The sequence below is a fragment of the Mirounga leonina genome, unplaced genomic scaffold, assembly GCF_011800145.1.
Source record: "Mirounga leonina isolate KUSES-001 unplaced genomic scaffold, KU_Mleo_1.0 Mir_127, whole genome shotgun sequence".
NCBI lineage: Eukaryota > Metazoa > Chordata > Mammalia > Carnivora > Phocidae > Mirounga > Mirounga leonina.
The window spans coordinates 24,928,412-24,951,737 of record NW_023270316.1 but is presented as its reverse complement, the minus strand read 5'-3'; the positions used below and the strand labels follow the sequence as shown (position 1 = coordinate 24,951,737).

Here is a 23,326-nt window from a genome sequence, read left to right as displayed (position 1 = left end):
CTGTATTAAGATATTCTTACATTTCTGCTTCAAAATGCAGAATATTTTGAAGAATACTATATGCAGAATATATCTGCATATAATTCCCAAAATCTGCCACCTTGATGTTGATAGCTATTATCTTTCTTTAGTTGACTCGAAATCATTTTGGTTCTTGGTATGACAAGTGATTTTCTATTGAAATATGAACATTTTTATATTATATCCTGATTTTCTGGATTTTATTTAAACCTGTTTTAACTGTTTTTTTCTGACTCTCTTCCAGCAGTAAAAAGGGGTTTGCCACCTTGTTATGTCAGGTGGAGATAGAAGTTCAGGTTTACAGCTTGTCCTCCATTGACATTGTGGCATGTGGTGGGGTGGCATCTCATTTCTGCTCATCTGGGCTGGAGATGGAGATTCCAGCTCATTGTATGGATCACACCATAGTCAGGCTGACCTCATTATCACTGGATGGTGGTAAAAGTTCTCACTTTCCACCAGGCTTCCTCTGACACTATTACCTTGAGGAATGGGAGGAGAGTCTCATACTGCTAGGTGGGGGTGGAAATCTAGGCTCTCCACATGGCCTTCCTACCTATCCAATGACACTACCTTGGAGGAGGATGGGTGTGTTGGGCATATCTTTAGAACCTCAAAGGGGTGGAAGTCTTTTCACCCTTCTTCACTTTGGCTGGTATGGGTGGTTGTAGGCCCATTACTGTTTCTATGGTGCTTGACTGGAGTAGTTTAGTTATTGTTTAGAAGCTTTCTGTAATGCCAGGCCACCCTATACTGGTGCCATATTTTAGAAGACTCTGTTTTGGCTTTAGTTGGTCATAATTCTTTCTAGGATGACACTTTTCAATGAGCAAAGTTGTACGTACCCGGAACCTGAGACCCCACTCCAACCTTCCTTGTAACTAGGACTCTGAAATGTCCTGCACAGCTACTTTCCAGGATAGTTCAAGGTTCTTTGTTAGATTTCCTCTGAGTATGGACCATGCTACCAATGTATGCCCCACTAGGCCCAAGATGGCCAAGAGCCGCTGTTTGTAAAGAATACAGATTGCACTTGAATGTGGTAGTAGAGATGTTTGCATGCATGTGGTGAAGCACTATACTGTGTAAAACAGAGGTGGGTATATGCAGAGAAGGGGATCAGGTGGTAGAGAGGAAGAGGGTTATCCCTGTATACCATTGTGTCTTGGCAAGGAATTCCAAGGAGTTTGAGAATTCTGAATTTTAATGTGGCCACCCAGGTTTCAGAAAAGTATTTTTATTAAGGTAGGAGGATAGAACATATTTTTCAGAGTATGTTAGCATGATTGACAATTTTTTACATATATGGCTCTCCATTTTGACATTTGCCTCAAGCCCCATGAAAGTTCATGACTGAAATTAAAGGACCTTTAATAACAGAACTGTAGACTAAACCTCAGGAAATTTCCAAGGTATTAAAATGAAATATAAGAGAATGATGAATGAGACGTGTCTTGTAGGATCAATTCAAAACACATAACATCTGCATTATAATGATGGAATTTACAGAAAGAATGACAAAGAAAAAGGAAAGATAAAAATGTTCATTATGATAATGAAACAAAATTTCTCAAGGAAGAGAGTCACGGTTTTCCAGATTGATAGAAACCCAGAACACAGCAGGAAAAAAAAAATCCATTTCAAGAAATCCCATTAAGAATATTAGAATATCTGGAGCAGTGCCATGGTGGTAGGCAAGAACAAGCACCTTACAAAAGGCAGCAAAAACGGAGCCAAGAAGAAAGTGGTTGATCCATTTTCTAAGAAAGATTGGTATGATGTGAAAGCACCAGCTATGTTCAATGTAAGAAATATTGGAAAAATATTAGTCACAAGAACTCAAGGAACCAAAATCGTATCTGATGGCCTCAAGGGCCATGTTTTTGAAGTGAGCCTTGCTTATCTGCAGAAGGATGAAGTTGCATTTAGAAAATTCAGGCTAATTACTGAGGATGTTCAGGGCAAAAACTGCCTGACTAATTTCCATGGCATGGATCTTAACCATGACAAAATGTGCTCCATGGTCAAAAAATGGCAGACCATGATTGAAGCTCATGTTGATGTCAAGACTACCAATGGTTATTTGCTTCATCTGTTTTGTGTTGGTTTTACTAAAAAAAACACAATAATCAGGTGTGGAAGACCTCTTATGCTCAGCACCAAAAGGTCCGTCAAATTAGGAAAAAGATGATGGAAATCATGACCCGAGAGGTGCAGACAAATGACTTGAAAGAAGTGGTCAAGAAATTGAGTCCAGACAGCATTGGAAAAGATATAGAAAAAACTTGTCAGTCTATCTATCCACTCCATGATGTCTTTATTAAAATAGTAAAGATGCTGAAAAAGCCCACGTTTGAATTGGGAAAGCTCATAGAGCTTCATGGTGAAGGTAGTAGTTCTGGAAAAGCTATTGGGGATGAGACCGGTGCTAAAGTTGAACAAGCTGATGGATATGAGCCACCAGTCCAAGCATCAGTTTAAAATTCAGACATTTAATGGTGACAAATAAAAAAGTCTCATTTGTGATGTTTAAAAAAAGAATATTAGAACACCTGAAATGATGAAAAGATGCTATAAGTATCTGGGAGTTGGGGGTAGAGGAGGCAAATACAAATGACAATGGAGCAAAAATGGGAATTGCCTTGGAATTCTTAACAGCATAGGAAGCTATAAAAGAAGTGTGAAAAACAGAATGAAGAACTTCACATGTAAATATCAGAAAATTGACTTCTCATACACTACTCCTCAGGAAGCTAGCAGAGGATATACGCCAGTACACAAGGGAATGTACAGAGAATGAGAACTTCTGATCCTAGAAATATTTGCTCCTCACAGTTAGGATGAAGAGAAATTGCAGCAATACAATTTTGCCGCAGAATTAGAAAGCAGCCTATTGGAAGGACATAAGTTTCTGCTTGTAAATATTTCAAAAATAAAAACTGCCGGTGCACTTTGCATTCTACTAGACCAGAAGATCTCAGCATCAAATGACTAGCAGAAGTGTATATGACACATTAAAAGCTCTGAAGAAGCTGGCATCTTTTGAAAAGATCTTTGTTGTTTAGGTTTTGGAAAACACTGAATTGGTGAGTAACCACAGATGTCTGACTTATGTGAAGTGACAGGCAGAGCTCCTATAATACAAACCTTAGCAGGAAAGACAAATTTTATTCATGTTCTACTACCATGGTTTGGCAAACTAATGCTTTTTGCACCTTGTCCTTTGACATTAAATAAGAAAGCATTTATTTATGAAAAATTTTGAGAAAGGTTATGGCACAGTTTTGAATATGAAAGAAGTTCAAGTGGGTTTTCTAACATTGCTGATATTTATTTCTGTAACTTGAAGAAATTTAGACAAAAACTGAAAGAAGTACACTTTTTTGTGACTTTCTTTCCTGCTTACTTTTCCTTTCTTTCCTTCCCTCCCTCCCTCTGTCCCTTCCTTCCTCCCTTCCTTCTTTTCTCTTTTCTCTTTTTCTTTTTTAAAGGTTATATATTCTTCTAGTTCTAGTACTTATAAAACAGCTCTATGTAATTTTAGTTAGGGTTACTGAAGAAAGACCAGTAATAAAGCTGATTACCAAGTTAGTTTGGCAAGCTAATATTAACAATATGTAGTGTGTACTAGAAATCATGTTAAACATGAAGTGTGATAATTAATTCCATGTATCAACTTGACTGAGCCACAATGCTTAGATATGTGGTCAGATATTCTAGATGCTCCTGTGAGGGTGTCTTTGCATAAAATTAATATTTAAATCAGTGGACTTTGAGTAAAGCACATTGCCCTCCACATGCTGTTAGGCTTCATCCAATTGGTTGAAAGCCTGAATTGAATGAAAGAATTCCCTTTCTCCTGAGCAAGAGAGAATTATGTCAGGGCTGTTTTCAAACTTCAGCTGTAACATGGTCTCTTCTGGGTCTCCAACTGCTCTGCCTTTGGACACTTTCCTGAGTCTCCAGCCTGCTGGCCTCCCCGCATCAGATTTTCAACTCACCAACTTTGCACTATCAGAAAAAACAATTACTTAATTTTTTTTCTCCCACTCTCTCTGTATATACATTTCTCCTGTTAAGTTATGTTTCTCAGGAGAACCCTGACTAGTATATAAACCGGTGTATTTTTTCCTCTTTCTCACACATGTATACATAGGCAAAAAAACTATATAGTAGGTTCCTTAATTATTCCTTTTTTTTTTTTAAGATTTTATTTATTTGAGAGAGAAAGAGAGAGAGCGTGCAGGAGCAAGGGAGCAGAGGGAGAGGGAGAAGCAGGCTCCCCGCTGAGCAGGGAGCCTGATGCAGGACTCGATCCCAGGACCCCGGGATCATGACTTGAGCCAAAGGCAGACACAACTGACTGAGCCACCCAGGCGCCCCTTAATTATTCCTATTTTACAGATGAGGAAACTGAGGTTTTATAAAGTTCACTTAATTTGTCCTGTATTATACATTAAGTGACAAAACTGGAATCTAAAACCTAAGCTGCTTTAGGGGCACCTGGGTGGCTCAGTCGGTTAAGCCTCTGCCTTCGGCTCAGGTCATGATCCCAGGGTCCTGGGATCGAGCCCCGCATCAGGCTCCCTGCTTGGCGGGAAGCCTGCTTCTCCCTCTCCCACTCCCCCTGCTTGTGTTCGCTCTCTCCCTGTGTCTCTCTCTGTCAAATAAATAAATAAAATCTTTAAAAAATAAATAAAAATAAAACCTAAGCTGCTTTGACAGCAACATTTATGTATTGCCCTTTACAAGTTAAAACAAGCTCGTTGGGAAATTAAAAATCTGGCAATTGTGGCCATTGGCACACGATCATAATCTTACAATTTAAGTTGAGGACAATATGTAAATGTAAATGTGGCATAAACATATCAGCAGTAAGGCACTAAAAAGAAAAAGGTATAACTCTTTATATGAGATATAAACAATCATAGATTGAAGTTTTTAGTTCCTAAACCCAGGACTTTCCTTTTTAGGTTTAAAAACAATATAGAGAAAGTAGAATGTAAACTACTTAGAGTATTTTCCAATTTTTAAATTATTAAGAATATTAATTGAAGATTTGGACAAAGAAGAAAAGAAACAGATTAAAAACAAAAAGTAAATCCATCAATCATACAAGACAAAGAAACTATTCATTGTTTTTCTGTTTCTTTTATTTTTCTATAAATATATGAAATTTAATATTTGATATTTTTAATTAGGAGAACACTATGCACTGCCTTTTAAATACATAAGCAAATTTTTATTCTGTAAAATACTTTTCAAAGTCTGAATTGTCACTGTTTTTATACTGTCTCTATAGCATTCTGTAATACAGTTCATTTAACTTCATTTACCTGTTTTTGGGCATTTTACATTTTGCATGTTATATATAAGGCTTTTATGAGCATTTCCTACATAAGGTTGAAGATCTTCTGTGTACTGCTCTGATTATTTTCTTACTACAAATTCTTTTAAGTGAAGTTACTAATTGAGTATTGTCTGAGATAAACTAACAAACATTTAAAAGTTATTTATGAATTTCCCTTTCTTTGCTCTCTAAATCTGTTTTAAAAATTATTTATAAATGTGATTTACTATTTGATTTATGTTCAACTTAAACATAGAATGTTTTCTAAGATCAGCTATTTCCATTTGGAAATGCAATAAATGTTATTTTAAATCACTTTAATGTTTGAATGGAAACTAAAAATAATTAATTTCAGTCTTGAGTGAATTTTATGGCCAAATTACAATACTCTGATAACCCAAGAGTAGAATAATATCTTAAATATAGCTTTGCAATTGTTGACCAATTACTCCAGTTTTAATTTTTCAAAGGGAATGAAATACCCTAAAACTATCTAATTATAATGCCAAAGCAGGATACTATGCAGCTTTTGTGTAATGATGGAAGCTTTAAAGCTCCTTCCTTAATTGTGATAATTTGAAACAAATTAGGGAGTCTTGTGAGCAATCGTCTAGTCATAGATCTCTTAGGAGCACTAAGTCAAGGTGCAAGGAAACTTGCTGAACAGAAGTCTCAAATCTGAAAGTGTTTTGTTAACCAGAAGGTCAGCTTAAAAAGACTTTTTTTTATCTTCCTAATACTAGAATGGCTATCTTTGCTTTTGTGACTATTGTAATTAGGGTTTTATTTTTAAAGCACAAAACGTATAGATGACATTACTGTGTAATTATAGAATTAATACAATTTCTCTAACAATTTTTTCTATTAAAATAAAGTTGCTGTTTTACATTATTTCAGCTTATTTACAATATAATTGTGAAATACCGTATTTGGAGTTCCTTTGATCCATTCTAGTGTTCTCTGTATGCTTTGTTCTTTCTTTTTTATTGTTATGTTAATCCCCATTCATTACATCATTAGTTTTAGATATAGTGTTCCATGATTCGTTGTTTGTGCATAACACCCAGTGCTCCATGCAGAACGTGCCCTCCTCAATACCCATCACCAGTGTATGCTTTGTTCTAAATAGCAATAGGCATTTGATGGTAGTAACTCACTGGAGTTCAGTAAAAGGTCAAGGATTCTAGAGGGAAGCATAGCAGCAGGATTCTCTCTACAAATGAATCTAACATGAGGAAATATCTTACAGAAAATACTGTCCTAACAGCCTAAGTAGTTGGCAGAGGTTTTGTTAAACTGATTAACCTTCAAGAGTTGCTTAAAAGACCTGTATCCTTTTAAAGGGGCTCAGGTAACATATGTCATCACTGATTTTTTTTTCTTTACTCTTTGACCTGATTATTTTTAAATTAGCCAACTATTCTAGGCAACTAGATGTAGCTTGTTGACTAAATACACTTATAAACTCTCTATCATTTACAAACCATTAAAATATACAGCTATCTGAAAATTGAAAAAAAAGAAAAAAATTTAAAGCTGTATGAGGAAATAGAAAATTAACATAGAACCAAGCAAGCTAATGAAAAATATCTTTTTTTTTAAACCTGTAATTTGAAAGTCTTAAGTCACCTTATACTGAAATATTCTGAAAAGACCATTTCCCCAGGGTATCCCATGACTCAAAATTCCCTTGTTCAAAAAAAGGCAGTAAAGGGCTTTGTGTTAGCAAAAAGTGTTCTTCATGGTTAACATGTTAACTAAAGACATTTTCTCCTCCTCTGTGGAGGGCATGCTCTTGTAGTCAGCTATCAGTTTTGAATTCAGTCATTTTGAATTATTGGTGAGGCTTTGTGCAATGCTGGGTTTGCTGTTAGAAACTCAAATAAGGAAATTTTGGAAAAATAAATATATTTATTATGATAATTATTATATTATTAAAGAATAATTTTTCAAGTATATATATTTCTAAGGATATATCTTTTGCATTTCAAAAATCACAGTGTTCCAGAATTTTTTATTTAATGTCTTTGTAACTTACTTTTAACTTAATTATACACATTTTATATCTGCAGAATAAATATATATTAAGATAAAAATGATATTTCAGATACTGATTAGTATAATATATCCTCATGAATTTACTGTTTGAAAAACTATATATACTCTTTTGGCCAAACCACTGATGATATAATATATAATTTAAAACATTAATAGTTAAAATATTATTACTAAAATTTACAATTCTGTATTAGTCAAAATGTCTTGTTTACCAGAAGTATGATGTTAGGCAAGTCAATGAAATTCTCTGAGATTCAGATTTCTTATCTGTAAAGTGTAGATAAGAATACCTACCTCATAGAAGTGCTCAAAGAATTAGTGGAGTTAATATTTGTAAAGCACTTACAACTATTTGAGAGACAGAAAACAAGGACAGATTATTTAAGGAAAAAAAGTTAATAAAAGAAACTTCTGGATGTTCATGTGTTTTCACTTTACAAAAACAAAATAAGTTTTGATTTTAACATACTAAAATAATGAGAAAATATTCCTAAAATTTCAAAAGCATATTTGCTGTTTTCAGTTAGTACCTAGATAATCACACACAATTTTATTGAGAATTTAACAAAACATATTCTGGAGTGTATTGTGTTTTGTTCCTGGAAATTAAGCCTCTGTGTAATGGTATTTTTGTTTGATCTTACTTCATAGGTTAAGACTATCAAAATTTCAAAAGTGTAAAGGACTACAAGGGCCATATAGTAAAACACCATTTTTTTTACATCCAAAGAAATGTATCCTCCAAAATATGAAGTGACTTGCTGAAAGAGTCATATAATTTATTTTATTTAGTAGAAATATTATTCAACACTAAAACTTAGGTCTCCTTAATTCAGGTCCAATACTCTCTTCACACAACAAATAAAAATTTGGGTACTACTTTGACTGTGGTTAAACATTAGAATTATTTGAGGAGATTTTTTAAAAAATATATCACTGTCCATTGTCTCTGATCAGATCCATTGAGTCTAAATCTCTAAGGGATGGATCTTGGCATTTGCAAAAAGTCAAGATGTCTGAGAAATTGTTTTTTGAGACACTTTGGAGGGGGGAGGGGGAGAGAGAGAGAAATGTCCACAGGTGTTAAGTCTAGGTGATGGATATATTTGAGTTCATAATACTATTCTCTATTTTATTTAAGTTTGAAGTTGTTCATACAGATTTTAAAATAAAAAGATAGAAGACTCTATTTATGTTGATTAACCAAACCTTTACCCTTTGCTCTTATATAATACCCTAGAGTTTTACTCAATGGAGACTTCAGGGTTCACGAACAACCCCTTATATAGACATCCAATTTAGCAAGCATTGTCTATCATTTTTTTCCATACTATATCTTCTCTCTTTTATTCCTCCTGTCATTTCTTGATGCCACAACAAAGTCACTCTATCTCCCAGACCATGGTTGTTCTCAGTGAGAACAGGTACACAATGTTTTGGTTTCCATGCAGAATTACCTAGAAAAAAGCTTTCTGCACATCCCTGCCACACTTTGTCACCTGGGTGCTTAAAGCATGGAGTGTCAGGGACTGTTGTTTCAGATTTTCCCCCTCAGACCTTGTTTATGGGATACAACACACCGAATTTGAACCATCACTACAGGAAAGACATCTCTAGATTACCAGCAAACTAGTCTAATAATTACATTCCCCAAAATGAGTGTTTACATTTACATTAATGGCAAATTCATAGCTGATGAATGGGCATTTACTTACACTTGGTTAAAGAGTCTATTCTGATAATTTTCCAAAACAAAGAAATTGTTTACCATTTATTGAAGTGTGTTCCGTATAGTGTAGAGGTAAAACCTGCTTTCAAATATAAATGGTGGTTATTAAATAAGTAAGTTCTAGGGATCTAATATATAGCCTGGTGACTACAGTTATTAATACTATATTGATTTCCTGAAGTTTGCTGTGAATAGACGTGAGGGTTCTCACCACACGCCCCCTCCCCCAATACACACACAGGTACCTATGTGAAGTGATAGATGTGGGATATGTTAATTAGCTTGACTGTGGTATTTACTTCAAAATGTATAGGAATATCAAAGCATCATGTTGAACACCTTAAATATAACCAATTATACCTCAATAAACCCAGAAAAAAATAATGGCCGTCTTTTCTCACTACTTCTATTGGTAAAGATTTTAAAGGTCTATATTTTCTAGTCTCAGCATATTAAATTTTTATTTCCGATAACATAAAATAAAAGTATACATACAATATATTTATTGACCAAAGTAGATTAACTTCAGTCTGTTCTCCCTTCCTTTTTTATTGTACCCTCTGCATGCAGGCAGACATTTATGATTTTCTTTATATCCAGTTTGATGAGGATGAAAAATAACATATACTGTATGGTATCTCTATTTTTTATAGTAGAGACTTGCTCAAATTACCTTTGAGCAAGTTAAAGACAGAAACATATGACCTCCATCAGATAAATCTACTTTTGTCCCATGAGTTTAAAGTTGTTTCATCCTATTTAAATATTTTATTCTTGGATACTTCTAGGAAGTTTCAAAGAATAATCAGTTCTCTATTTCTATAACAAGAAAATAAATTAGCAAATGATTATCTTTAACTTCTGTAAATTACAAAAATTATATGTCTTAGGCTTACAGGAGATAATTTTTTATTTTTTGTTTTGTTTTATTAATACAAACAATATACAAGCATAATGAAAAGAATTAGAAAAATTGAAGAAATCACACATAATTTAGTACAAATAATAGTTAATAGAATTGGGGGCGACTGGGTGGCTCAGTTGGTTAAGCGACTGCCTTCGGCTCAGGTCATGATCCTGGAGTCCCGGGATCGAGTCCCGCATCGGGCTCCCTGCTCGGCAGGGAGTCTGCTTCTCCCTCTGACCCTCCTCCCTCTCATGCTCTCTGTCTCTCATTCTCTCTCTCTCAAATAAATAAATAAAATCTTAAAAAAAAATAGTTAATAGAATTGGATATTAAATATGTATATCTTTACAATATTTTAATTGTACGATATACAGAATTCCTATAGTTTTATCCTATTGCAGATACATTGTATACATTATGGAAGACTCATTCTTTCTTAAAACCTACAAATATTTTAAAAATACAGATTCTCCCAAATTACATATTTTCCACATATATACATGTATGTGGCTTTGATTTATAACATCAAGATAAGCGAACTAGCTTCATAATGATTTTATTCTTATTGATAAATTCACTTATGAATAAGAATCTATACAGTGAATCAAACAACCTTAGCACTATACATTTTTTAATAAATGTATGGAAAACAAAAATGCTTCTTTTGGTTTTAAACCCATTTTTTTCAAATTAGTTCAGTTTCCTGGGTGATAGACACTGGGGAGGGTATGTGCTCTGGTAAGCGCTGTGAATTGTGCAAGACTGTTGAATCTCAGATCTGTACCTCTGAAACAAATAATGCAATATATGTTAAGAAAAAAAAAAAAGAAGGTAGCAGGAGGAGAAGAATGAAGGGGGGGAAATCGGAGGGGTAGACGAACCATGAGAGACGATGAACTCTGAAAAACAAACTGAGGGTTTTAGAGGGGAGGGGGGTAGGAGGATGGATTAGCCTGGTGATGGGTATTGAGGAGGGCACATTCTGCATGGAGCACTGGGTGTTATGCACAATGAATCATGGAACACTACATCTAAAACTAATGATGCAATGTATGGGGATAATATAAGAATAAAAAAATTAAAAAAATATTAGTTCAGTTTCTTCAGAATATGAATATTAGGCATATGTTCATCAATCATGTTGATTATGTCTTTTTAAGGATATTATATAATTTTTGAAGTAATAAGTATTAACATGTATGCGTGTGTGCATCTCTAGCGTTTCTATGACCATTCACAAAATTTTAAGGTTTGCTAGATCCTTTGTTCGAAAAATAAGTAAAATGTATAATTATTTGTCATAATAGGAGTCCATGTTTTGTATCTAGAAGTACTCTTGCAGCAAAAAAAAAAAAGAAAGAAAGAAAAAAGAAAAGTATTTCTTTGAAAATCACTAACAAAAATTTTGGAGGGTATGAGATTTTTGCTTTAATGCAACCAAACAGTTTAGCTTGCCAGTTTCATAGATATTAGCAGGAGACTGGTGACTCCTGAGTCAAGGACAAGAGCATGGCAGGCAGTATGAATTTAATTTTTTGCATCTGTTTTCTCTTGTCCCCTTATTCCCATAGTGGGAGATGCAGGCGAAGAGTCACTGGATGTTGCATACATGGTCGTTGTGTCACAGATGAGGAATCATGATCATAGGAAACCCCAGTGTTGTAAGAGGGTAACTGTTTATAAGGGGGCACCTGTCAGTCCAACCTTTGCTCTGAAGGAAGATACTGGCTTTATAATTCTGGTTAGGAAACACATCTGCCTTCCATCCCAGAAGACACTGTGTCTAACTTCCAAGTCCTTTTACTATACAAATATCTTTGGAAAAATCAGTCCAGAATACAGCCATCACTGCTTTTTCACAAAACATATAAACACATAAGAATCTCATCAAGAATCATTCCCTATAATCTTATGCAATGATAACTATATATAATACCAGGGATATTAGTTGCTTTGAGGACTCACAAAATCAGCAAAATTGGAAAGTAAGTAGATAAACCAAAGGCCACAATTTCACAAGTTAGGCCAAGTAGCCATTACTAATTAAGGTTATAGATGTTCACTTCAGTAATAAATTAGTGTGTGAGACCTTCAAGGTAAAAATTGGACTTTAATCAATTTTGTAATCCTTTAAAATAAAACAGTAGACCTCATACTTATTAGCTGCTAGTAGTAAATGTCTCTTATTTTCAAATTCTCGGCAGCAGTTACTTTGGATAAATGCCCACCTCTAGACTGTGTGACTCTGGTAGACTGCCAATCACCAGACCCACAGGAGGCCAAAAGTCTTAGAACAGTAACTGGCACAGAGAGAGTACCATTTAAGTATTTGTTACATTAATAAAATTAACCCAAAGAACTCTACATGATGTCATGCTTAATAAAATTGTACTGAATTATATCAGATCTTGTTTTTCTCGAAATTTTTAATAAATCACTATTAATATTCAAAATTTGAAATGTACAAAATAGCAAAGCAAAATTATTTTCATATTCTTGTCCCTCAACCACACAAATTAATATAGGTCAACAATATTATTAATGATTTTTTCTTCTGGAAAATTTTTATACATATATAATAAAAGTATGTATACAAACATATTTATAGATATAAACTGCTGATTTCTTATTTTTAATATAAATGGTAGTAAACCATACACATTATTCCAATCTTATGTTTTTCTCTTAAATATTTATCTAGGAGAGCATTTTATATTCAACACATACGGAGTTTTCTTATTTTGTTTTATAGCCTTATGTTATGCCCTTTTGTGGATTTACAGTGGCTCATTAAACCAGCCCTCTATTGATAGGCATTAAAATAATTTCCAGTATTTTGCTGGAAACAAAAAATTTGCAAGTAACTCATTTTATATCTGTGCGGAAGAGCTGTAGAATAAATTCTTGGAAGTGGAATTTCTTGATCAAAGTGTTTGCCCCCTCCCTTTTTTTTGGTGGCACAGATTGCCATAGATGATATCTATAGATTGGTATTATAAACTTACAAACTTCCTCCAAGAATCCATGAGAATGCCTATTTCCTTATACACTTGCCAACAAAGCATGCTATAATATATTGAGTTTTTTTTGCCAATCTGGAAAGTAAAAAATGGGATGAGATGCAATTTTAGTTTGCATTTTTCCTACTGTGAATGAAATTGATCATATTATTTTATATAATTAAGAGATATTAGTACTTCCTCTTTGGATAAATGTGCAACTCTTTTGAACATATTTCTATTTTTCTTTCCTTTCATATTTCTTTTAATATTTTACCATTTGTCCTCCATATTAGTGTTCTAGGGCTTTTGTAACAGTACCATAAGCTGGGTGACTCAAAATTACAGAAATGTATTAGTTTTGGAGGCTAGAAATCCAAAATCAAGGCGTATTGCAGGATGATGCTCCCTCTGAGACCTGTAGGGACATCTTTCCTTGCCTCTTGCTAGCTTTTAGTAGTGGGGCAATCTCTGGTGTTCTTTGGCATGTAAATGCATCAGTCCAATCCCTCATTTCTATATGGCCTTTCCCCTATGTTTCGTCCCATTGTCTTTCCTTTGTGCATTCTTGCAAACACTCAAGAAAGAAATAATACCAGTTCTACCCAAAATCTTCCCAAAAATTAAAGGTTGGGGGGAGGTTCTCACCAGCTCATTTTTTTTAGGTCAGCATTCCTTTTCATATCAAAGACTATAAGGAGGTAACTACAGCTTAATATAATTCAAGAACATGAATATAGCATCTCTAATTAAATGTTAGCAAACAACATCCAGCAATATTTGTAAAAAGAATAATACATCATGACTATGTGTGCTTTATTCTAGGAAGCCAAAGTTCATTTAACACTCAGTTAAATTGCCTTCACACCTGTTTTTAAGGCTGAAATATTTGCTTGCTCTTACTTGCCCTGAAAACAGAGTTTGTGGTTTCATTTCTTTACTTGCTTTGGATAATTTTTGGATAATTTCCCTAGGGCAGGGATGGAATTCTTACAATATGCCACCATGTTTATTCTGCTTACATTAAATTTTAGCAAGTTAATTAAATTAATTTTAATTAGCTACATATTATGTATACTATAAAATATCTGATGGAGCTAATTGGACATCAGCATGATCAATATTACTATGCCAGTTTCTATTTTTTTCCTTCATTTCTTAAGGAGTCTCTCAGGACTGTCATTCATCTATAAACCTATCTATTTAGATTTTCTGTTAATGACATCTTTATGGTTGCACTGTAATGAAGGTATGTAACAACATAAGGTAATTATATGTAAACATTATGCTACTTGTATTAGGCCAAATGGGTCCCCAAGGATAGCTGTATGCTAATTCCCATGTGTTACCTTACACAGTAAAGATGTGCTAAGTAAGTCTGTGTTATCTTACATAGTAGAAGTGACTTTTACAGATGGAATTAAGTTAAAAAATCTTGAGGTAGGATGGTTATCCTGGATTATGTAGGTGTGCTTGATAGAAGTACAAGGGTCTATATAAGGGGCAGGAATAGCAAAAGCAGGAGAAGGAGATGGTACAATGGAAGCAGAAGCTGGAGTGACACACTTAGAAGACAGAAGGGGCCACGAACCAAGAAATGCATCTTGAAGGCATCTAGAAGCTGCACAAGTGAAGGAGACAAATTCCTCCCCTGAAGCCTCTAGAAGGAACATAACACTGCCAACACCTTTATTAGACTAAAGACCTCCAGAAGTAGAAGAGAGTAAACTTGTGTTAAACCACTAAGTTTGCTGTAACCATAGCAGTGATACAAAACTAACACATCACGCAAGATATAAAATATGAAATACAAATGCATCTAAGACAACATATGTCTCCATCCTCCTTATTATGAAACCACTTTCCTCATTTTGAAATGTATGTTTTCCATAATTTCTGTGAATTTACCATATACATTCATGACCAAATGATAGGTATTACCTTCTTCCAGAGTAATAAAGTGGGGACTCTACATGTAGTTGCTCAGTTTGACTTTGTTTTCTTAGTTTTTTTGTGCTAAGGTGTTGCATGTCAGTGAGTTCTCACAAATGGCATACATACAGAACTAAAAAAAAAAAAAAAAAAAAAAGAACTAATGGGTGCCATCTCTATGTCTGAACATTTAAGACATTAGGCAGACGATTCTTCACATTCTACTTTCTCCTCTTGCAGCTAGACATGGATGTGATGGTGACCAAAATTCACATGTGGAATTATTCTGAGGGTTCCATAGATTCAGAAACCTTCCCTGGTTTCTCATGGTACAGAAATACACAAGTGGAGGAGGAGTGGGATGATGAAGTATGGGATAGAAACATCTGAATAGATAGGGATGAAACAAAGAAATCTTAACCACAAATCTATCTGAAATTCTGTAACTGTGGCAGGAAGCTCTTTTAAACGTATCTAGGGAAACAATTTTTGTCGACCGTAAATCTTTTAAGCACTATACCCAAGACAGTGATTCTCCTTAGTATACATCCTACCACCACATGTTTCATCTGTGTCCATGAATTAAGTTGGATACCCAGTGTTTTAGTCTATTTGGATTGCTATAACAAAGTGTCATAGCCTGTGTGGCCTATAAATAACAAATTTATTTCTCAGAGTTCTGAAGACTGGAAGTTTGAGATTACAGTGCCAGTATGGTCAAGCTCTGCTGAAGGAACCCCTTCTGCTTTTTTTTTCACTGTGTCCTCACCTGGTAGAAGGTGCAAGAGGTCTCTTTTATAATAGCACCAAACTCATTCATGAGGATTCTACCCTCATGACCTAATTATTTCCCAAAGGTCTTACTTCCTAATACCCATCACATTGTAGTTAGGAGTTCAACATACAAATTTGGTGGGGGCGGGGGAGGGAGACACATTCAGTCAATGACATTCAACATAGTTCACATGGGAATTACAAGGAGCACCCATGGAGTTGAAAACTATGCACTGAAAGAATGGCAAGTTCTCACCGGACAGTGTCAATGGAGAGTATACATAAGATTAGATACTGAAGGTGTTGTACCAAGGAGGAGAAATACAAGGCTCAAAAGGATTACTGTATTAATATGGAAGTGGTTACAAGGGATTAGAATTTCAGTATCTTGGCTGAAGCCCAGGGGAATAGTTTTAATAATCTGCTGAAGATAAATTGAACTTGGACTCAGTGATGGCATACAGTTAATGAACTTGAAATGTCAGCTTCTCCCTGGCGTACAGTAGATGACAGCCAGAGAGGTGAGAGTGTTGCAGTGAAAATGTTAGGTAGAACCTGCTTAGTCATCTTCTAAAAATATTCTTCAAAGAACTTTACACCAATTTTTAAACTAATGAATTGGTGAGGAGAGTGCAACGTTCTTATAGTGCTAATTCTCTGTACCTCAGAGATTATAATAGGGATGCTGAAATGGAAATAGGTTCCTTGAAATCAATAGAAATATCAGGGTCACAAAAGAACTAGAGGCCAAGTTGTAATGGAGCATAAAGGGTTTATATTCTAGGGGGCACCTGGGTGGCTCAGTCATTAAGCGTCTGCCTTCGGCTCAGGTCATGGTCCCAGGGTCCTGGGATTGAGCCCCGCATCAGGCTCCCTGCTCCGCGGGAAGCCTTCTTCTCCCTCCTCCATTCCCCCTGCTTGTGTTCCCTCTCTAGCTGTCTCTCTCTCTCTCTGTCAAATAAATAAATAAAATCTTAAAAAAAAAAGGGTTTATATTCTACATTATATTCTGAGTGATATAATATTCACAGTAAGATGGCATGAATACAGCATGAATATTTTAATCTCCTGACCAACCAATAAAATATTAATAAATAAAACAAAAATGTGTATCTGAAATACAGATAGAAGAGATAAAGTAGAGCATGGAATATAATTGATCTAATTAGCAAGTAGGACAGAAGGAAAAAAATGGAACTAAAGATAGATGAAACAAAAAATAAATAGTAGGTTGGAACAATTAATCCTAAGAATATTGATGTATGTTAAATTTAAATAAAGTGAATATTCAATTAAAATGAGGGACAGGAAACTGCACTTGCATGTCCCATCCTGTAGGAAGAGACACAGCACTTTATGGACATCCTTTGGTTTTACTGACAACATTTCCTATATATGGGCATCCTCTTAAGACCCCTTTACTGCATTACTTAAGGACTGTCTACTCTTGGATGTGACCTGGAAGCAAAAAAATGAGGTCTGCAGAAAATCCCGGGTGTGATGCAAGATATTCCACCACTTGTTTCTTACAAGGTAGCTCACACTCCATGGAACAGGAGTATATTTGGGGGGAAAAAACGGTACAGAACTCTGGCAGGCCCCCAGGATAGTTACAGTGAATGTCTGCGTTTTAAGGTAGGTTCAGAATCTCTCTTACTGATAATTAGTATCCATCTGAAAAGTAGAACATTTTTCTTCCAGCCATAACATAGTAATTGGTACTTGACTTGCCATGTTGCTGTAAACATCTGTGAAACTGGACAAAATGTATGGTTCAATTGTTTGCAAGCATTGTATAAGGAGAAGTAAAAATCTTTGGTCCTTAAAAGAAAAACATTTCTGCATGGAGCACTGGGTGTTATGCACAAACAATGAATCATGGAATACTTCATTTAAAACTAATGATGTAATGTATGGGGATTAACATAAGAATTAAAAAATTAAAAAAATTAAAAAATAAAATTAATTAATTAATTAATTAATGAAGGAAAACATAACGTAAGCCACTTAGATATCTCAGCCTTTTGCCTGAGGAAGGTGGAGTATAAGCTGAAGAGATTGGAGATGAGGGTGCTCAAGTAGCTGGAATTTGCTGCTCAGGTTGTAGAGAAGAGGAAACTGAGCAGGTGGGAAGGAGGGAGTGGACAGAGTCTGAATGGGAATATATAATTTTATGATCAAAGGTTAAAATGTCTTGGACCAAGGGTTGGAATAGAAAAAATCTAAATAGAATGCTAATAGAATTAAATAATTCAAAGGAAATAATGAGAAGGAAAATGGATTTAAAAAGAAATAGAACAACAACAAAAAAGCAATTATAAGGGCACCTGGGTGGCTCAGTCAGTTAATCTTCTGACTCTTGTTTTGGCCCAGGTCGTGATCTCAGGGTCCTGAGACTGAGCCCTGCATTGGTCTCTGCGCTGGGCATGTAGCCTGTTTAGAATTTTCTCTTTCTCTCTCCCTCTGCCCCTCTACCCCCCAGCTGGTGTGTGCCTGCACTCTTTTCTTCTCTCTCGCTCTCTCTCAAATAAATAAATAGTAATTTTAATAAGCAATCATATTGTAATTACATTAAATGTAAATGTGTTAAGCACCCCAAAAAAGAAAAAGCAAAAGTTGTCAGGCTGAATAAAGAGCAAGCCCTGATTTTATTCTGTATCAAAGAGACAGAAATGCTAACAGTAAAGTATAGGGAAAACATATACCATGCTAAGAAGAAGCAGAAGAAAGTTGGTGAGGCTGTAAAGAGTATTATCAGCGACAAAGAAGGACATTTCATAATGGCAAAAATTCAATTCACCAGAAGAATGTGACGGTCCTAAATATGCATATACATAATATCAGAGCTTTAAAAATAGACTAAATTTGACAAATCTAAATGGAGAAATAGACAAATTCACAATCACAGCTGGAGACTGTAACATCACTCTCAGTAATTTCTGAAACTACTAGACCAAGAATAAATAAACCCAGCTGGGCCCAGCCCTAAGCCTGTAGACTAATGGTATGTAACTGCATGAATGAGCCCAGAGACCAAAAGCTTACTTCCACCTCCTTATTCTTTCTCATTTGTAGGTAAACTGAGCTACTTACACGGAACAAACCTGTAAATTAAAGTGTTCTTAATAAACTGAAAAAATTGTGTTGATTCTGTATTCTAAAATATGAACATAATATGTATTGAAACCTTTGAATGCCAAATAAATAAACAAGGGCATAGATTTGAATACTATCGACCAACTTGACCTAAATAATTTCTGTGGTGCAACATGTACAACCACAACAGAATATGCATTATTTTAAAATGTACATAGATAATTTACCAAGAAAGATTGCATAATGGGTCAGATAATGAATCTTAAAAAATTTCATAAACTTGTGATCTTACTATTTTTTCTGATGACAATCCTATCAACTTAGACATTGTCCTTCAGGAGTGAAGGTTCTCTGTGGTGATGAAAGCAAGTAAATGATTTTATCCAGATGATTTGGTAGATTGTAAGGTGAGCATAAATTAGGTTTTAAAACAAAGGAGCTGTCATTAAAAACTTAAGTTTCATGACTATTTGCAGAAGATGGATGTTAAGTATATTGTGATACTTTTTTGCACCTTTCTTATTTCTAGTAATTATTAATTAATTATTAATTCACACCTTTCTTATTTCTAGTAAAGTTCAGCAACATTTTTGTGATTTTTAGTGCTTCATTTCTTTCTCCTATCCATTGTGAATTGCATATTGTGTGTTTATTGTACTTTTGTGTAGGAAAGTATATATATTTTAGTTTATCTTTAGAAGTTTATATTGAAAATATCTTGTATTAGTATTGTAGAATGACTTTTGATGTAGAGAAACATTCAATTTCAGTGTAGCTGCACATAGGATATTTTCCTTTATGATTGACTGTTTTAAGAAATTCTAAGCTATTGTGGCACCTGGGTGGCTCAGTGGGGTGAGCACTCAACTCTCGATTTTGGCTCAGGTCATGATCTCAGAGTTGTGAGATCAAGCCCTGCATTGAGCTCTGTGCTCAATGGGGAGTCTGCTTGAGATTCTTTCTTTCCTTTTCCTCCCAACCTCCACTTTCTCCCTCTCTCTCTCTAGAATAAATAAATCTTAAAAAAAATAAATTAGAAGCTATTTTAATATGATAAGCACATTGCCCTATATTGTGTGCTAAAAGTTTTAAAGTTCTGCTTTTTAAGCATAAACAGATGGTATCGTGCAGTCTGCATGTTGTGTGTGTGTATGCATGCACATATGTGTGTCTTTGTATATGATGTAAGGTAGCCATCCTTTCCTCCACCAAATTGCAATGGCAATATAAGGCACCTGTCCATGTTTGGCACAGTACTATTTTTGAATAATTCTTGGGATTGTTATTTTAAATATTTTTATAGATAACCTAATAATGAATAATTGCCTAAATTAAGGCTCTTATGATTCTTCTAATGACTCATATTCATATTCTGAGAAGTCCCCTTGACTTGCATTTGAATTGTGTTTGAATTTGGCTGGTTCTTGCATATTTCAACTGTTCCTCTCAGATGCACTGGCAGCAGAAAATTCTGATTGTAGGTTTAAATGTACGAGATTTTGACCAAAGGAATGGGAAAAGAGAAAATGGAGAGAAGAGTCATTTTCCTGTGCACACAAAGATGCCTGGCTTACAAAATCCCAAGTATATGTGTAGTATTCACAAGACCATTTGAAAGTATATTTAGAGTAGAATGTCTATATATGAGTGAATATTACAGTAATTTCTACAACAGATCAAAATTTATAGGTACTGCCTTTTTTTTAAACTAAGAATATGATAAAACTAGGTCATCTCAGGTAGATTTCAGTTAGTAACTTGGAATGGTGTGTATTTATATCACTTTTTGGGAACTTTATAGAACAGATTTTTAAATGTAAAGACTTTTCTTAGAATACTGAATTGTAATAGTGGTTATACCCAGATAATGGAGAAGGAATACTAAATTCTATTATTCATGAAAATTTGCTGCAAGAGTAAATTTAGAAATAACACATTTCAACCCGTCAGCACAGTCCTAAAATTAGCCCACTACATTTTAGAGGTAGAGCAAAACTCAAGATAAATACAGTGTTGGGATCAAATGAAATCGTTAACAATGCCTGTAATGAAAGAGAAAATTACCCTTTGGTTGTGGGGGGCTGAGAGGAGACACATTGGACTGAAAATGCTAAATTTAGATGAAGAAGAAATAGCTCCATCTTTGACCCAGTAGGACTGAACACTAAATATATTCTTTCATTCGCAATAGAGAAACATGTGGTTAAAAAGAATTGCAGCTCCATTGTCCTCCATAAAAACTATTTCCAAAAGTAGAAAATGAAACTGCTTGATTATTTATAATAAAAGATGTGCAGACAAAGAGATTAGCAAAGAAAAGGGATTAGTCTTTTGATGAAAGTGGATGTTGTTGATGGAAAGCATACATGAAGGGGAACTTTTAAGTTAGACTCTGTGTCCGTATCACATTTTCCCATTATTAATGACCATTGCTATTACTGCTAGCATGTATTGAGTGTTTATTCTGTGTCAGATAGTATGTTAAGTGTTGTATAGAGCATTTCAATTAATTGAAAAATCTCCATTGGTCAGATGGGATTGACAAATTCATTACATTGACAAAGTAACCGAAGCTGAAAGGGGTTAGCTTACTTCGGCAGGGTCATATTATAAGAGGGTGATGATTTCTGAATTCAGATCCAGGCAGAGTGACTCAAGACTTCATCATGACACGTTTTGGAACCTCCTTTTCCCTAAGGAATTATTATGACAATATTTAATGTGTATAGCTGAACAATGGAGAAAAAAATAGCCAAACTTTTCAAAGAACATTAAATACTGACTCTGAGTGAACCTTAGTTCCTATGAACCCTAAATTACCACTTTGAACCGCCAATCTGAGTGGGAGTTTATGGGTGCCAGGTAATAAAAGATATTCTAGTAAAATTCCCTTTGTGTTGGGAGCAATGGAACTTTTAAAAATACTGTGATTATTTCTCCAGGTCTTAGCATTACTTTGGAATTCAAGTGGCCAAATCCCATGTTAGCTTCCACCCTATGGTACAAGGGCCATGCTAATTGGATGTTCTAAATGGAAAGTTTTAGAGTTCCAATTTGCTACAGAAATAATAAATCAGAATAAAATGCTGCAGCTCCAGAGATATTATAAGGATTTGTACTTCCACAAAGATTTCAAAAATGCATATGAGATTATTCCTGTCACATATTTTATATATTAGTTTTTAGTTTTATAAGTGGAAAAGACTGAGGCATCTTGTAGAATTTGGTAGATTAATAAAAAAATATTGATGACTCATATTTCATTTGCTACCCCAAATTTAAGTCAACTGCTGACACTGGGTTTGAGTCTATTGATGTTGTTAATAACTGTCTATCCTTTTGAAGAATAGGAACCTCCAGAAGTTTTTGCATGACAAGAACATCAGTACATGTTTTCATAGCATTTTATTATTATGTTGGCTCCCCTAATCTGTGATTAACTATGTTAGTTTGCAAAATTCTTAACACCTTCTCCTCTCTACTAGACATTTTTGTTCTCTAGGACATATATTTTATGGTAATGTGTATTTAGAAAAGTACCTTGGAATTCTTGATAAGAGGTGTGAGAGAAGCAAGAGATATATTCCATATCAATACAGAGACGTTCCTATGGATCCTGTGACCTGAGTCATATAGAGATACTCCAAAAAGAAAAAGAATTGTCATAATTAGACCCCTTTATCCTTATACAGGGAACATGTATACTCCTTTCTGGTTCAATTTTGATTGTTTGATTGTTTGAAGTGACATTTAATACATTTAGATTTTTCATTAATACCTATTTATCAAGTGAATCAAAACATTGACAACTTTGGGTGGGATCCTAAAAAACTGAAGGCTAGAAATAAGTAGGGGTATGACAAAGTACTGTTCTGGGGTTGGTATTCACTGAGATAGAGGATTCAGGAAATGGATGAAATTTAAGATGAAAGATGAGTTGAGTTTTAGAAATGTACATTTTCAGGGCACCTGGGTGGTTCAGTCATTAAGCGTCTGCCTCCGGCTCAGGTCATGATCCCAGAGTCCTGGGATCGAGCCCCACATCGGGCTCCGTGCTCCGCGGGAAGCCTGCTTCTCCCTCTCCCCCTGCTTGTGTTCCCTCTCTCGCTGTGTCTCTCTCTGTCAAATAAATAAAATCTTAAAAAAAATGTACATTTTCAGTAAAATCGAGATATCCAAAAGGAGATGTATGGATGGAACATGTAGATTTAGTGTCATAAACATTCGCAAGGACAATCATGCCATGGCACAAAATGAGGGGTGAGAGCTAAAAACTTTCATTGGATAGTTGCGTGGGGGAGGATAATTTTCCCTCTGCTCTTCTGAGTTATTAGCCAAGACCCCTGTGATAAATAGGAAAAAAAAGAGAGCGAAAGCAAACAGAAGTTTATTAACATGCATACCATGGGGAGATACCCAGGGAAAAATGAGTAACTTTCTGAGATGCCTTAGAATTCGGA

At 34.8% G+C, this 23,326-nt stretch overlaps 1 pseudogene; it reads left to right on the top strand.

Annotated features, from left to right (window-relative positions):
- Window positions 1–1,705: 1,705 nt before the first annotated feature.
- Window positions 1,706–2,511, top strand: LOC118009136 (annotated as a pseudogene).
- The last annotated feature ends 20,815 nt before the right edge of the window (window positions 2,512–23,326 follow it).